General features: G+C 39.1%; 58 non-coding genes across 58 annotated transcripts; all 58 read left to right on the top strand.

The window, feature by feature from the left end:
* Positions 1-164: 164 nt before the first annotated feature.
* Positions 165-238, top strand: Trnat-ugu (transfer RNA threonine (anticodon UGU)). The gene has a single exon. It is a non-coding gene; the product is annotated as a tRNA-Thr (tRNA).
* A 70-nt stretch (positions 239-308) lies between these two features.
* Trnat-ugu (transfer RNA threonine (anticodon UGU)) lies at positions 309-382 on the top strand. Its single transcript has one exon. It is a non-coding gene; the product is annotated as a tRNA-Thr (tRNA).
* Positions 383-452: 70 nt separating this feature from the next.
* On the top strand, positions 453-526 carry Trnat-ugu (transfer RNA threonine (anticodon UGU)). The gene has a single exon. It is a non-coding gene; the product is annotated as a tRNA-Thr (tRNA).
* A 214-nt stretch (positions 527-740) lies between these two features.
* Trnat-ugu (transfer RNA threonine (anticodon UGU)) lies at positions 741-814 on the top strand. Its single transcript has one exon. It is a non-coding gene; the product is annotated as a tRNA-Thr (tRNA).
* A 70-nt stretch (positions 815-884) lies between these two features.
* On the top strand, positions 885-958 carry Trnat-ugu (transfer RNA threonine (anticodon UGU)). The gene has a single exon. It is a non-coding gene; the product is annotated as a tRNA-Thr (tRNA).
* A 70-nt stretch (positions 959-1,028) lies between these two features.
* Positions 1,029-1,102, top strand: Trnat-ugu (transfer RNA threonine (anticodon UGU)). The gene has a single exon. It is a non-coding gene; the product is annotated as a tRNA-Thr (tRNA).
* A 70-nt stretch (positions 1,103-1,172) lies between these two features.
* On the top strand, positions 1,173-1,246 carry Trnat-ugu (transfer RNA threonine (anticodon UGU)). The gene has a single exon. It is a non-coding gene; the product is annotated as a tRNA-Thr (tRNA).
* A 214-nt stretch (positions 1,247-1,460) lies between these two features.
* Positions 1,461-1,534, top strand: Trnat-ugu (transfer RNA threonine (anticodon UGU)). Its single transcript has one exon. It is a non-coding gene; the product is annotated as a tRNA-Thr (tRNA).
* Positions 1,535-1,604: 70 nt separating this feature from the next.
* Positions 1,605-1,678, top strand: Trnat-ugu (transfer RNA threonine (anticodon UGU)). Its single transcript has one exon. It is a non-coding gene; the product is annotated as a tRNA-Thr (tRNA).
* Positions 1,679-1,748: 70 nt separating this feature from the next.
* On the top strand, positions 1,749-1,822 carry Trnat-ugu (transfer RNA threonine (anticodon UGU)). The gene has a single exon. It is a non-coding gene; the product is annotated as a tRNA-Thr (tRNA).
* Positions 1,823-1,892: 70 nt separating this feature from the next.
* Trnat-ugu (transfer RNA threonine (anticodon UGU)) lies at positions 1,893-1,966 on the top strand. The gene has a single exon. It is a non-coding gene; the product is annotated as a tRNA-Thr (tRNA).
* Positions 1,967-2,036: 70 nt separating this feature from the next.
* Positions 2,037-2,110, top strand: Trnat-ugu (transfer RNA threonine (anticodon UGU)). Its single transcript has one exon. It is a non-coding gene; the product is annotated as a tRNA-Thr (tRNA).
* A 70-nt stretch (positions 2,111-2,180) lies between these two features.
* Trnat-ugu (transfer RNA threonine (anticodon UGU)) lies at positions 2,181-2,254 on the top strand. Its single transcript has one exon. It is a non-coding gene; the product is annotated as a tRNA-Thr (tRNA).
* Positions 2,255-2,324: 70 nt separating this feature from the next.
* On the top strand, positions 2,325-2,398 carry Trnak-uuu (transfer RNA lysine (anticodon UUU)). Its single transcript has one exon. It is a non-coding gene; the product is annotated as a tRNA-Lys (tRNA).
* A 70-nt stretch (positions 2,399-2,468) lies between these two features.
* Positions 2,469-2,542, top strand: Trnat-ugu (transfer RNA threonine (anticodon UGU)). Its single transcript has one exon. It is a non-coding gene; the product is annotated as a tRNA-Thr (tRNA).
* Positions 2,543-2,612: 70 nt separating this feature from the next.
* On the top strand, positions 2,613-2,686 carry Trnat-ugu (transfer RNA threonine (anticodon UGU)). Its single transcript has one exon. It is a non-coding gene; the product is annotated as a tRNA-Thr (tRNA).
* Positions 2,687-2,756: 70 nt separating this feature from the next.
* Positions 2,757-2,830, top strand: Trnat-ugu (transfer RNA threonine (anticodon UGU)). Its single transcript has one exon. It is a non-coding gene; the product is annotated as a tRNA-Thr (tRNA).
* A 70-nt stretch (positions 2,831-2,900) lies between these two features.
* Positions 2,901-2,974, top strand: Trnat-ugu (transfer RNA threonine (anticodon UGU)). Its single transcript has one exon. It is a non-coding gene; the product is annotated as a tRNA-Thr (tRNA).
* A 70-nt stretch (positions 2,975-3,044) lies between these two features.
* Trnat-ugu (transfer RNA threonine (anticodon UGU)) lies at positions 3,045-3,118 on the top strand. The gene has a single exon. It is a non-coding gene; the product is annotated as a tRNA-Thr (tRNA).
* A 70-nt stretch (positions 3,119-3,188) lies between these two features.
* Positions 3,189-3,262, top strand: Trnat-ugu (transfer RNA threonine (anticodon UGU)). The gene has a single exon. It is a non-coding gene; the product is annotated as a tRNA-Thr (tRNA).
* A 70-nt stretch (positions 3,263-3,332) lies between these two features.
* Positions 3,333-3,406, top strand: Trnat-ugu (transfer RNA threonine (anticodon UGU)). Its single transcript has one exon. It is a non-coding gene; the product is annotated as a tRNA-Thr (tRNA).
* Positions 3,407-3,476: 70 nt separating this feature from the next.
* On the top strand, positions 3,477-3,550 carry Trnat-ugu (transfer RNA threonine (anticodon UGU)). Its single transcript has one exon. It is a non-coding gene; the product is annotated as a tRNA-Thr (tRNA).
* A 70-nt stretch (positions 3,551-3,620) lies between these two features.
* Trnat-ugu (transfer RNA threonine (anticodon UGU)) lies at positions 3,621-3,694 on the top strand. The gene has a single exon. It is a non-coding gene; the product is annotated as a tRNA-Thr (tRNA).
* Positions 3,695-3,764: 70 nt separating this feature from the next.
* On the top strand, positions 3,765-3,838 carry Trnat-ugu (transfer RNA threonine (anticodon UGU)). The gene has a single exon. It is a non-coding gene; the product is annotated as a tRNA-Thr (tRNA).
* Positions 3,839-3,908: 70 nt separating this feature from the next.
* Trnat-ugu (transfer RNA threonine (anticodon UGU)) lies at positions 3,909-3,982 on the top strand. The gene has a single exon. It is a non-coding gene; the product is annotated as a tRNA-Thr (tRNA).
* Positions 3,983-4,052: 70 nt separating this feature from the next.
* Positions 4,053-4,126, top strand: Trnat-ugu (transfer RNA threonine (anticodon UGU)). Its single transcript has one exon. It is a non-coding gene; the product is annotated as a tRNA-Thr (tRNA).
* Positions 4,127-4,196: 70 nt separating this feature from the next.
* On the top strand, positions 4,197-4,270 carry Trnat-ugu (transfer RNA threonine (anticodon UGU)). The gene has a single exon. It is a non-coding gene; the product is annotated as a tRNA-Thr (tRNA).
* Positions 4,271-4,484: 214 nt separating this feature from the next.
* Trnat-ugu (transfer RNA threonine (anticodon UGU)) lies at positions 4,485-4,558 on the top strand. Its single transcript has one exon. It is a non-coding gene; the product is annotated as a tRNA-Thr (tRNA).
* A 70-nt stretch (positions 4,559-4,628) lies between these two features.
* Trnat-ugu (transfer RNA threonine (anticodon UGU)) lies at positions 4,629-4,702 on the top strand. Its single transcript has one exon. It is a non-coding gene; the product is annotated as a tRNA-Thr (tRNA).
* A 70-nt stretch (positions 4,703-4,772) lies between these two features.
* Trnat-ugu (transfer RNA threonine (anticodon UGU)) lies at positions 4,773-4,846 on the top strand. The gene has a single exon. It is a non-coding gene; the product is annotated as a tRNA-Thr (tRNA).
* A 70-nt stretch (positions 4,847-4,916) lies between these two features.
* Positions 4,917-4,990, top strand: Trnat-ugu (transfer RNA threonine (anticodon UGU)). Its single transcript has one exon. It is a non-coding gene; the product is annotated as a tRNA-Thr (tRNA).
* Positions 4,991-5,060: 70 nt separating this feature from the next.
* Positions 5,061-5,134, top strand: Trnat-ugu (transfer RNA threonine (anticodon UGU)). Its single transcript has one exon. It is a non-coding gene; the product is annotated as a tRNA-Thr (tRNA).
* A 70-nt stretch (positions 5,135-5,204) lies between these two features.
* Positions 5,205-5,278, top strand: Trnat-ugu (transfer RNA threonine (anticodon UGU)). Its single transcript has one exon. It is a non-coding gene; the product is annotated as a tRNA-Thr (tRNA).
* A 70-nt stretch (positions 5,279-5,348) lies between these two features.
* Trnat-ugu (transfer RNA threonine (anticodon UGU)) lies at positions 5,349-5,422 on the top strand. The gene has a single exon. It is a non-coding gene; the product is annotated as a tRNA-Thr (tRNA).
* A 70-nt stretch (positions 5,423-5,492) lies between these two features.
* Trnat-ugu (transfer RNA threonine (anticodon UGU)) lies at positions 5,493-5,566 on the top strand. Its single transcript has one exon. It is a non-coding gene; the product is annotated as a tRNA-Thr (tRNA).
* A 70-nt stretch (positions 5,567-5,636) lies between these two features.
* Trnat-agu (transfer RNA threonine (anticodon AGU)) lies at positions 5,637-5,710 on the top strand. Its single transcript has one exon. It is a non-coding gene; the product is annotated as a tRNA-Thr (tRNA).
* A 70-nt stretch (positions 5,711-5,780) lies between these two features.
* Positions 5,781-5,854, top strand: Trnat-ugu (transfer RNA threonine (anticodon UGU)). Its single transcript has one exon. It is a non-coding gene; the product is annotated as a tRNA-Thr (tRNA).
* Positions 5,855-5,924: 70 nt separating this feature from the next.
* On the top strand, positions 5,925-5,998 carry Trnat-ugu (transfer RNA threonine (anticodon UGU)). The gene has a single exon. It is a non-coding gene; the product is annotated as a tRNA-Thr (tRNA).
* A 70-nt stretch (positions 5,999-6,068) lies between these two features.
* Positions 6,069-6,142, top strand: Trnat-ugu (transfer RNA threonine (anticodon UGU)). Its single transcript has one exon. It is a non-coding gene; the product is annotated as a tRNA-Thr (tRNA).
* Positions 6,143-6,212: 70 nt separating this feature from the next.
* Trnat-ugu (transfer RNA threonine (anticodon UGU)) lies at positions 6,213-6,286 on the top strand. The gene has a single exon. It is a non-coding gene; the product is annotated as a tRNA-Thr (tRNA).
* Positions 6,287-6,788: 502 nt separating this feature from the next.
* Trnat-ugu (transfer RNA threonine (anticodon UGU)) lies at positions 6,789-6,862 on the top strand. Its single transcript has one exon. It is a non-coding gene; the product is annotated as a tRNA-Thr (tRNA).
* Positions 6,863-6,932: 70 nt separating this feature from the next.
* On the top strand, positions 6,933-7,006 carry Trnat-ugu (transfer RNA threonine (anticodon UGU)). The gene has a single exon. It is a non-coding gene; the product is annotated as a tRNA-Thr (tRNA).
* Positions 7,007-7,076: 70 nt separating this feature from the next.
* Trnat-ugu (transfer RNA threonine (anticodon UGU)) lies at positions 7,077-7,150 on the top strand. The gene has a single exon. It is a non-coding gene; the product is annotated as a tRNA-Thr (tRNA).
* Positions 7,151-7,220: 70 nt separating this feature from the next.
* Trnat-ugu (transfer RNA threonine (anticodon UGU)) lies at positions 7,221-7,294 on the top strand. Its single transcript has one exon. It is a non-coding gene; the product is annotated as a tRNA-Thr (tRNA).
* A 70-nt stretch (positions 7,295-7,364) lies between these two features.
* Trnat-ugu (transfer RNA threonine (anticodon UGU)) lies at positions 7,365-7,438 on the top strand. Its single transcript has one exon. It is a non-coding gene; the product is annotated as a tRNA-Thr (tRNA).
* Positions 7,439-7,508: 70 nt separating this feature from the next.
* Trnat-ugu (transfer RNA threonine (anticodon UGU)) lies at positions 7,509-7,582 on the top strand. The gene has a single exon. It is a non-coding gene; the product is annotated as a tRNA-Thr (tRNA).
* Positions 7,583-7,652: 70 nt separating this feature from the next.
* Trnat-ugu (transfer RNA threonine (anticodon UGU)) lies at positions 7,653-7,726 on the top strand. Its single transcript has one exon. It is a non-coding gene; the product is annotated as a tRNA-Thr (tRNA).
* A 70-nt stretch (positions 7,727-7,796) lies between these two features.
* Positions 7,797-7,870, top strand: Trnat-ugu (transfer RNA threonine (anticodon UGU)). The gene has a single exon. It is a non-coding gene; the product is annotated as a tRNA-Thr (tRNA).
* Positions 7,871-8,228: 358 nt separating this feature from the next.
* Trnat-agu (transfer RNA threonine (anticodon AGU)) lies at positions 8,229-8,302 on the top strand. Its single transcript has one exon. It is a non-coding gene; the product is annotated as a tRNA-Thr (tRNA).
* A 70-nt stretch (positions 8,303-8,372) lies between these two features.
* On the top strand, positions 8,373-8,446 carry Trnat-agu (transfer RNA threonine (anticodon AGU)). Its single transcript has one exon. It is a non-coding gene; the product is annotated as a tRNA-Thr (tRNA).
* Positions 8,447-8,660: 214 nt separating this feature from the next.
* On the top strand, positions 8,661-8,734 carry Trnat-agu (transfer RNA threonine (anticodon AGU)). The gene has a single exon. It is a non-coding gene; the product is annotated as a tRNA-Thr (tRNA).
* Positions 8,735-8,804: 70 nt separating this feature from the next.
* Positions 8,805-8,878, top strand: Trnat-agu (transfer RNA threonine (anticodon AGU)). Its single transcript has one exon. It is a non-coding gene; the product is annotated as a tRNA-Thr (tRNA).
* Positions 8,879-8,948: 70 nt separating this feature from the next.
* Positions 8,949-9,022, top strand: Trnat-ugu (transfer RNA threonine (anticodon UGU)). Its single transcript has one exon. It is a non-coding gene; the product is annotated as a tRNA-Thr (tRNA).
* A 70-nt stretch (positions 9,023-9,092) lies between these two features.
* On the top strand, positions 9,093-9,166 carry Trnat-agu (transfer RNA threonine (anticodon AGU)). The gene has a single exon. It is a non-coding gene; the product is annotated as a tRNA-Thr (tRNA).
* Positions 9,167-9,236: 70 nt separating this feature from the next.
* Positions 9,237-9,310, top strand: Trnat-ugu (transfer RNA threonine (anticodon UGU)). Its single transcript has one exon. It is a non-coding gene; the product is annotated as a tRNA-Thr (tRNA).
* A 70-nt stretch (positions 9,311-9,380) lies between these two features.
* Trnat-ugu (transfer RNA threonine (anticodon UGU)) lies at positions 9,381-9,454 on the top strand. Its single transcript has one exon. It is a non-coding gene; the product is annotated as a tRNA-Thr (tRNA).
* Positions 9,455-9,668: 214 nt separating this feature from the next.
* On the top strand, positions 9,669-9,742 carry Trnat-ugu (transfer RNA threonine (anticodon UGU)). Its single transcript has one exon. It is a non-coding gene; the product is annotated as a tRNA-Thr (tRNA).
* Positions 9,743-9,956: 214 nt separating this feature from the next.
* On the top strand, positions 9,957-10,030 carry Trnat-agu (transfer RNA threonine (anticodon AGU)). The gene has a single exon. It is a non-coding gene; the product is annotated as a tRNA-Thr (tRNA).
* The last annotated feature ends 42 nt before the right edge of the window (positions 10,031-10,072 follow it).

Here is a 10,072-nt window from a genome sequence, read left to right as displayed (position 1 = left end):
TATTGTTTCCTTAATATATCGGCTCCATAGCTCAGTTGGTTACAGAGCCAGTCTTGTAAACTGGAGGTCGAGGGTCCGAATCCCTCTGGAGCCTTGTATTCTTGTTTCATACTTGTGTCATCATTAATGATACATAATCATATTTATTGTTTTCTTAATATATCGGCTCCATAGCTCAGTTGGTTAGAGCGCCAGTCTTGTAAACTGGAGGTCGAGGGTCCGAATCCCTCTGGAGCCTTGTATTCTTGTTTAACACTTGTGTCATCATTAATGAAACTTAATAATATTTATTGTTTCCTTAATATATCGGCTCCATAGCTCAGTTGGTTAGAGCGCCAGTCTTGTAAACTGGAGGTCGAGGGTCCGAATCCCTCTGGAGCCTTGTATTCTTGTTTAATACTTGTGTCATCATTAATGATACATAATCATATTTATTGTTTCCTTAATATATCGGCTCCATAGCTCAGGTGGTTAGAGCGCCAGTCTTGTAAACTGGAGGTCGAGGGTCCGAATCCCTCTGGAGCCTTGTATTCTTGTTTAACACTTGTGTCATCATTAATGATACATAATCATATTTATTGTTTCCTTAATATGTCGGCTCCATAGGTCAGTTGGTTAGAGCGCCAGTCTTGTAAACTGGAGGTCGAGGGTCCGAATTCCTCTGGAGCCTTGTATTCTTGTTTAACACTCGTTTTATTATTAATGATACATAATAATATTTATTGTTTCCTTAATATATCGGCTCCATAGCTCAGTTGGTTAGAGCGCCAGTCTTGTAAACTGGAGGTCGAGGGTCCGAATCCCTCTGGAGCCTTGCATTCTTGTTTAACACTTGTGTCATCATTAATGAAACATAATAATATTTATTGTTTCCTTAATATATCGGCTCCATAGCTCAGTTGGTTTGAGCGCCAGTCTTGTAAACTGGAGGTCGAGGGTCCGAATCCCTCTGGAGCCTTGTATTCTTGTTTAACACTTGTGTCATCATTAATGAAACATAATAATATTTATTGTTTCCTTAATATATCGGCTCCATAGCTCAGTTGGTTAGAGCGCCAGTCTTGTAAACTGGAGGTCGAGGGTCCGAATCCCTCTGGAGCCTTGTATTCTTGTTTAACACTTGTGTCATCATTAATGAAACATAATAATATTTATTGTTTCCTTAATATATCGGCTCCATAGCTCAGTTGGTTAGAGCGCCAGTCTTGTAAACTGGAGGTCGAGGGTCCGAATCCCTCTGGAGCCTTGTATTCTTGTTTAACACTTGTGTCATAATTAATGAAACATAATAATATTTATTGTTTCCTTAATATATCGGCTCCATAGCTCAGTTGGTTAGAGAGCCAGTCTTGTAAACTGGAGGTCGAGGGTCCGAATCCCTCTGGAGCCTTGTATTCTTGTTTCATACTTGTGTCATCATTAATGATACATAATCATATTTATTGTTTCCTTAATATATCGGCTCCATAGCTCAGTTGGTTAGAGCGCCAGTCTTGTAAACTGGAGGTCGAGGGTCCGAATCCCTCTGGAGCCTTGTATTCTTGTTTAACACTTGTGTCATCATTAATGAAACTTAATAATATTTATTGTTTCCTTAATATATCGGCTCCATAGCTCAGTTGGTTAGAGCGCCAGTCTTGTAAACTGGAGGTCGAGGGTCCGAATCCCTCTGGAGCCTTGAATTCTTGTTTAATACTTGTGTCATCATTAATGATACATAATCATATTTATTGTTTCCTTAATATATCGGCTCCATAGCTCAGTTGGTTAGAGCGCCAGTCTTGTAAACTGGAGGTCGAGGGTCCGAATCCCTCTGGAGCCTTGTATTCTTGTTTAACACTTGTGTCATCATTAATGATACATAATCATATTTATTGTTTCCTTAATATGTCGGCTCCATAGCTCAGTTGGTTAGAGCGCCAGTCTTGTAAACTGGAGGTCGAGGGTCCGAATCCCTCTGGAGCCTTGTATTCTTGTTTAACACTTGTGTCATCATTAATGAAACTTAATAATATTTATTGTTTCCTTAATATATCGGCTCCATAGCTCAGTTGGTTAGAGCGCCAGTCTTGTAAACTGGAGGTCGAGGGTCCGAATCCCTCTGGAGCCTTGTATTCTTGTTAAATACTTGTGTCATCATTAATGATACATAATCATATTTATTGTTTCCTTAATATATCGGCTCCATAGCTCAGTTGGTTAGAGCGCCAGTCTTGTAAACTGGAGGTCGAGGGTCCGAATCCCTCTGGAGCCTTGTATTCTTGTTTAACACTTGTGTCATCATTAATGATACATAATCATATTTATTGTTTCCTTAATATGTCGGCTCCATAGCTCAGTTGGTTAGAGCGCCAGTCTTTTAAACTGGAGGTCGAGGGTCCGAATCCCTCTGGAGCCTTGTATTCTTGTTTAACACTTGTTTTATCATTAATGATACATAATCATATTTATTGTTTCCTTAATATATCGGCTCCATAGCTCAGTTGGTTAGAGCGCCAGTCTTGTAAACTGGAGGTCGAGGGTCCGAATCCCTCTGGAGCCTTGTATTCTTGTTTAACACTCGTTTTATTATTAATGATACATAATCATATTTATTGTTTCCTTAATTTATCGGCTCCATAGCTCAGTTGGTTAGAGCGCCAGTCTTGTAATTTGGAGGTCGAGGGTCCGAATCCCTCTGGAGCCTTGTATTCTTGTTTAACACTTGTGTCATCATTAATGAAACATAATAATATTTATTGTATCCTTAATATATCGGCTCCATAGCTCAGTTGGTTAGAGCGCCAGTCTTGTAAACTGGAGGTCGAGGGTCCGAATCCCTCTGGAGCCTTGTATTCTTGTTTAACACTTGTTTTATTATTAATGATACATAATCATATTTATTGTTTCCTTAATATATCGGCTCCATAGCTCAGTTGGTTAGAGCGCCAGTCTTGTAAACTGGAGGTCGAGGGTCCGAATCCCTCTGGAGCCTTGTATTCTTGTTTAACACTTGTTTTATTATTAATGATACATAATCATATTTGTTGTTTCCTTAATATATCGGCTCCATAGCTCAGTTGGTTAGAGCGCCAGTCTTGTAAACTGGAGGTCGAGGGTCCGAATCCCTCTGGAGCCTTGTATTCTTGTTTAACACTTGTTTTATTATTAATGAAACATAATAATATTTATTGTTTCCTTAATATATCGGCTCCATAGCTCAGTTGGTTAGAGCGCCAGTCTTGTAAACTGGAGGTCGAGGGTCCGAATCCCTCTGGAGCCTTGTATTCTTGTTTAACACTTGTTTTATTATTAATGATACATAATCATATTTATTGTTTCCTTAATATATCGGCTCCATAGCTCAGTTGGTTAGAGCGCCAGTCTTGTAAACTGGAGGTCGAGGGTCCGAATCCCTCTGGAGCCTTGTATTCTTGTTTAACACTTGTTTTATTATTAATGATACATAATCATATTTATTGTTTCCTTAATATATCGGCTCCATAGCTCAGTTGGTTAGAGCGCCAGTCTTGTAAACTGGAGGTCGAGGGTCCGAATCCCTCTGGAGCCTTGTATTCTTGTTTAACACTTGTGTCATCATTAATGAAACATAATAATATTTATTGTTTCCTTAATATATCGGCTCCATAGCTCAGTTGGTTAGAGCGCCAGTCTTGTAAACTGGAGGTCGAGGGTCCGAATCCCTCTGGAGCCTTGTATTCTTGTTTAACACTTGTTTTATTATTAATGATACATAATCATATTTATTGTTTCCTTAATATATCGGCTCCATAGCTCAGTTGGTTAGAGCGCCAGTCTTGTAAACTGGAGGTCGAGGGTCCGAATCCCTCTGGAGCCTTGTATTCTTGTTTAACACTTGTTTTATTATTAATGATACATAATCATATTTATTGTTTCCTTAATATATCGGCTCCATAGCTCAGTTGGTTAGAGCGCCAGTCTTGTAAACTGGAGGTCGAGGGTCCGAATCCCTCTGGAGCCTTGTATTCTTGTTTAACACTTGTGTCATCATTAATGAAACATAATAATATTTATTGTTTCCTTAATATATCGGCTCCATAGCTCAGTTGGTTAGAGCGCCAGTCTTGTAAACTGGAGGTCGAGGGTCCGAATCCCTCTGGAGCCTTGTATTCTTGTTTAACACTTGTGTCATCATTAATGAAACATAATAATATTTATTGTTTCCTTAATATATCGGCTCCATAGCTCAGTTGGTTAGAGCGCCAGTCTTGTAAACTGGAGGTCGAGGGTCCGAATCCCTCTGGAGCCTTGTATTCTTGTTTAACACTTGTGTCATCCTTAATGAAACATAATAATATTTATTGTTTCCTTAATATATCGGCTCTATAGCTCAGTTTGTTAGAGCGCCAGTCTAGTAAACTGGAGGTCGAGGGTCCGAATCCCTCTGGAGCCTTGTATTCTTGTTTAATACTTGTGTCATCATTAATGATACATAATCATATTTATTGTTTCCTTAATATATCGGCTCCATAGCTCAGTTGGTTAGAGCGCCAGTCTTGTAAACTGGAGGTCGAGGGTCCGAATCCCTCTGGAGCCTTGTATTCTTGTTTAACACTTGTGTCATCATTAATGATACATAATCATATTTATTGTTTCCTTAATATATCGGCTCCATAGCTCAGTTGGTTAGAGCGCCAGTCTTGTAAACTGGAGGTCGAGGGTCCGAATCCCTCTGGAGCCTTGTATTCTTCTTTAACACTTGTGTCATCATTAATGATACATAATCATATTTATTGTTTTCTTAATATATCGGCTCCATAGCTCAGTTGGTTAGAGCGCCAGTCTTGTAAACTGGAGGTCGAGGGTCCGAATCCCTCTGGAGCCTTGTATTCTTCTTTAACACTTGTGTCATCATTAATGATACATAATCATATTTATTGTTTCCTTAATATATCGGCTCCATAGCTCAGTTGGTTAGAGCGCCAGTCTTGTAAACTGGAGGTCGAGGGTCCGAATCCCTCTGGAGTCTTGTATTCTTCTTTAACACTTGTGACATCATTAATGATACATAATCATATTTATTGTTTCCTTAATATATCGGTTCCATAGCTCAGTTGGTTAGAGCGCCAGTCTTGTAAACTGGAGGTCGAGGGTCCGAATCCCTCTGGAGCCTTGTATTCTTGTTTAACACTTGTGTCATCATTAATGAAACATAATAATATTTATTGTTTCCTTAATATATCGGCTCCATAGCTCAGTTGGTTAGAGCGCCAGTCTTGTAAACTGGAGGTCGAGGGTCCGAATCCCTCTGGAGCCTTGTATTCTTGTTTAACACTTGTTTTATTATTAATGATACATAATCATATTTATTGTTTCCTTAATATATCGGCTCCATAGCTCAGTTGGTTAGAGCGCCAGTCTTGTAAACTGGAGGTCGAGGGTCCGAATCCCTCTGGAGCCTTGTATTCTTGTTTAACACTTGTTTTATTATTAATGATACATAATCATATTTATTGTTTCCTTAATATATCGGCTCCATAGCTCAGTTGGTTAGAGCGCCAGTCTTGTAAACTGGAGGTCGAGGGTCCGAATCCCTCTGGAGCCTTGTATTCTTGTTTAACACTTGTGTCATCATTAATGAAACATAATAATATTTATTGTTTCCTTAATATATCGGCTCCATAGCTCAGTTGGTTAGAGCGCCAGTCTAGTAAACTGGAGGTCGAGGGTCCGAATCCCTCTGGAGCCTTGTATTCTTGTTTAACACTCGTTTTATTATTAATGATACATAATCATATTTATTGTTTCCTTAATATATCGGCTCCATAGCTCAGTTGGTTAGAGCGCCAGTCTTGTAAACTGGAGGTCGAGGGTCCGAATCCCTCTGGAGCCTTGTATTCTTGTTTAACACTTGTGTCATCATTAATGAAACATAATAATATTTATTGTTTCCTTAATATATCGGCTCCATAGCTCAGTTGGTTAGAGCGCCAGTCTTGTAAACTGGAGGTCGAGGGTCCGAATCCCTCTGGAGCCTTGTATTCTTGTTTAACACTTGTGTCATCATTAATGAAACATAATAATATTTATTGTTTCCTTAATATATCGGCTCCATAGCTCAGTTGGTTAGAGCGCCAGTCTTGTAAACTGGAGGTCGAGGGTCCGAATCCCTCTGGAGCCTTGTATTCTTGTTTCACACTCGTTTTATTATTTATGATACATAATCATATTTATTGTTTCCTTAATATATCGGCTCCATAGCTCAGTTGGTTAGAGCGCCAGTCTTGTAAACTGGAGGTCGAGGGTCCGAATCCCTCTGGAGCCTTGTATTCTTGTTTAACACTTGTGTCATCATTAATGAAACATAATAATATTTATTGTTTCCTTAATATATCGGCTCCATAGCTCAGTTTGTTAGAGCGCCAGTCTAGTAAACTGGAGGTCGAGGGTCCGAATCCCTCTGGAGCCTTGTATTCTTGTTTAATACTTGTGTCATCATTAATGATACATAATCATATTTATTGTTTCCTTAATATATCGGCTCGATAGCTCAGTTGGTTTGAGCGCCAGTCTTGTAAACTGGAGGTCGAGGGTCCGAATCCCTCTGGAGCCTTGTATTCTTGTTTAACACTCGTTTTATTATTAATGATACATAATCATATTTATTGTTTCCTTAATATATCGGCTCCATAGCTCAGTTGGTTAGAGCGCCAGTCTAGTAAACATGAGGTCGAGGGTCCGAATCCCTCTGGAGCCTTGTATTCTTGTTTAACACTCGTTTTATTATTAATGATACATAATCATATTTATTATTTCATAAATATATCGGCTCCATAGCTTAGTTGGTTAGAGCGCCAGTCTTGTAAACTGGACGTCGAGGGTCCGAATCCCTCTGGAGCCTTGTATTCTTGTTTAACACTTGTGTCATCATTTATGATACATAATCATATTTATTGTTTCCTTAATATATCGGCTCCATAGCTCAGTTGGTTAGAGCGCCAGTCTTGTAAACTGGAGGTCGAGGGTCCGAATCCCTCTGGAGCCTGTTATTCTTCTTTAACACTTGTTTTATCATTAATGATACATAATCATATTTATTATTTCATAAATATATCGGCTCCATAGCTCAGTTGGTTAGAGCGCCAGTCTTGTAAACTGGAGGTCGAGGGTCCGAATCCCTCTGGAGCCTTTTATTCTTGTTTAACACTTGTGTCATCATTAATGATACATAATCATATTTATTGTTTCTTTAATATATCGGCTCCATAGCTCAGTTGGTTAGAGCGCCAGTCTTGTAAACTGGAGGTCGAGGGTCCGAATCCCTCTGGAGCCTTTTATTCTTGTTTAACACTCGTTTTATTATTAATGATACATAATCATATTTATTATCTAATAAATATATCGGCTCCATGGCTCAGTTGATTAGAGCGCCAGTCTTGTAAACTGGAGGTCGAGGGTCCGAACCCCTCTGGAGCCTTTTATTCTTGTTTAACACTCGTTTTATCATTAATGATACATAATCATATTTATTATTTCATAAAAATATCGGCTCCATAGCTCAGTTGGTTAGAGCGCCAGTCTTGTAAACTGGAGGTCGAGGGTCCGAATCCCTCTGGAGCCTTTTATTCTTGTTTAACACTCGTTTTAATATTAATGATACATAATCATATTTATTGTTCCCTTTATATATCGGCTCCATAGCTCAGTTGGTTAGAGCGCCAGTCTTGTAAACTGGAGGTCGAGGGTCCGAATCCCTCTGGAGCCTTTTATTCTCGTTTAACACTTGTGTCATCATTAATGATACATAATCATATTTATTGTTTCCTTAATATATCGGCTCCATAGCTCAGTTGGTTAGAGCGCCAGTCTTGTAAACTGGAGGTCGAGGGTCCGAATCCCTCTGGAGCCTTGTATTCTTGTTTAACACTTGTGTCATCATTAATGATATATAATCATATTTATTGCTTCATTAATATATCGGCTCCATAGCTCAGTTGGTTAGAGCGCCAGTCTTGTAAACTGGAGGTCGAGGGTCCGACTCCCTCTGGAGCATTTTATTCTTGTTTAACACTCGTTTTATTATTAATGATACATAATCATATTTATTGTTTCCTTAATATATCGGCTCCATAGCTCAGTTGGTTAGAGCGCCAGTCTTGTAAACTGAAGGTCGAGGGTCCGAATCTCTCTGGAGCCTTGTATTCTTGTTTAACACTCGTTTTATTATTAAAGATAGATAATCATATTTATTGTTTCCTTAATATATCGGCTCCATAGCTCAGTTGGTTAGAGCGCCAGTCTAGTAAACTGGAGGTCGAGGGTCCGAATCCCTCTGGAGCCTTGTATTCTTGTTTAACACTCGTTTTATTATTAAAGATAGATAATCATATTTATTGTTTCCTTAATATATCGGCTCCATAGCTCAGTTGGTTAGAGCGCCAGTCTAGTAAACTGGAGGTCGAGGGTCCGAATCCCTCTGGAGCCTTGTATTCTTGTTTAACACTCGTTTTATTATTAATGATACATAATCATATTTATTGTTTCCTTAATATATCGGCTCCATAGCTCAGTTGGTTAGAGCGCCAGTCTAGTAAACTGAAGGTCGGGGGTCCGAATCTCTCTGGAGCCTTGTATTCTTGTTTAACACTTGTGTCATCATTAATGATATATAATCATATTTATTGTTTCCTTAATATATCGGCTCCATAGCTCAGTTGGTTAGAGCGCCAGTCTAGTAAACTGGAGGTCGAGGGTCCGAATCCCTCTGGAGCCTTGTATTCTTGTTTAACACTCCTTTTATTATTAATGATACATAATCATATTTATTGTTTCCTTTATATATCGGCTCCATAGCTCAGTTGGTTAGAGCGCCAGTCTAGTAAACTGGAGGGCGAGGGTCCGAATCCCTCTGGAGCCTCGTATTCTTGTTTAACACTCGTTTTATTATTAATGATACATAATCATATTTATTGTTTCCTTAATATATCGGCTCCATAGCTCAGTTGGTTAGAGCGCCAGTCTTGTAAACTGGAGGTCGAGGGTCCGAATCCCTCTGGAGCCTTGTATTCTTGTTTAACACTCGTTTTATTATTAATGATACATAATCATATTTATTGTTTCCTTAATATATCGGCTCCATAGCTCAGTTGGTTAGAGCGCCAGTCTAGTAAACTGGAGGGCGAGGGTCCGAATCCCTCTGGAGCCTTGTATTCTTGTTTAACACTCGTTTTATTATTAATGATACATAATCATATTTATTATTTAATAAATATATCGGCTCCATGGCTCAGTTGGTTAGAGCGCCAGTCTTGTAAACTGGAGGTCGAGGGTCCGAACCCCTCTGGAGCCTTTTATTCTTGTTTAACACTCGTTTTATCATTAATGATACATAATCATATTTATTATTTCATAAAAATATCGGCTCCATAGCTCAGTTGGTTAGAGCGCCAGTCTTGTAAACTGGAGGTCGAGGGTCCGAATCCCTCTGGAGCCTTTTATTCTCGTTTAACACTTGTGTCATCATTAATGATACATAATCATATTTATTGTTTCCTTAATATATCGGCTCCATAGCTCAGTTGGTTAGAGCGCCAGTCTTGTAAACTGGAGGTTAAGGGTCCGAATCCCTCTGGAGCCTTTTATTCTTGTTTAACACTCGTTTCATTATTAATGATACATAATCATATTTATTGTTTCCTTAATATATCGGCTCCATAGCTCAGTTGGTTAGAGCGCCAGTCTTGTAAACTGGAGGTCGAGGGTCCGAATCCCTCTGGAGCCTTGTATTCTTGTTTAACACTTGTGTCATCATTAATGATACATAATCATATTTATTGCTTCATTAATATATCGGCTCCATAGCTCAGTTGGTTAGAGCGCCAGTCTTGTAAACTGGAGGTCGAGGGTCCGACTCCCTCTGGAGCATTTTATTCTTGTTTAACACTCGTTTTATTATTAATGATACATAATCATATTTATTGTTTCCTTAATATATCGGCTCCATAGCTCAGTTGGTTAGAGCGCCAGTCTAGTAAACTGGAGGTCGAGGGTCCGAATCCCTCTGGAGCCTTGTATTCTTGTTTAACACTCGTTTTATTATTAATGATACATA

This window comes from Euprymna scolopes, chromosome 11 (assembly GCF_053919585.1).
Source record: "Euprymna scolopes isolate OS-2025 chromosome 11, ASM5391958v1, whole genome shotgun sequence".
Lineage (NCBI taxonomy): Eukaryota > Metazoa > Mollusca > Cephalopoda > Sepiida > Sepiolidae > Euprymna > Euprymna scolopes.
Note: the sequence above shows the minus strand (reverse complement) of the source record. Positions and strands in the feature narration are given on the sequence as shown.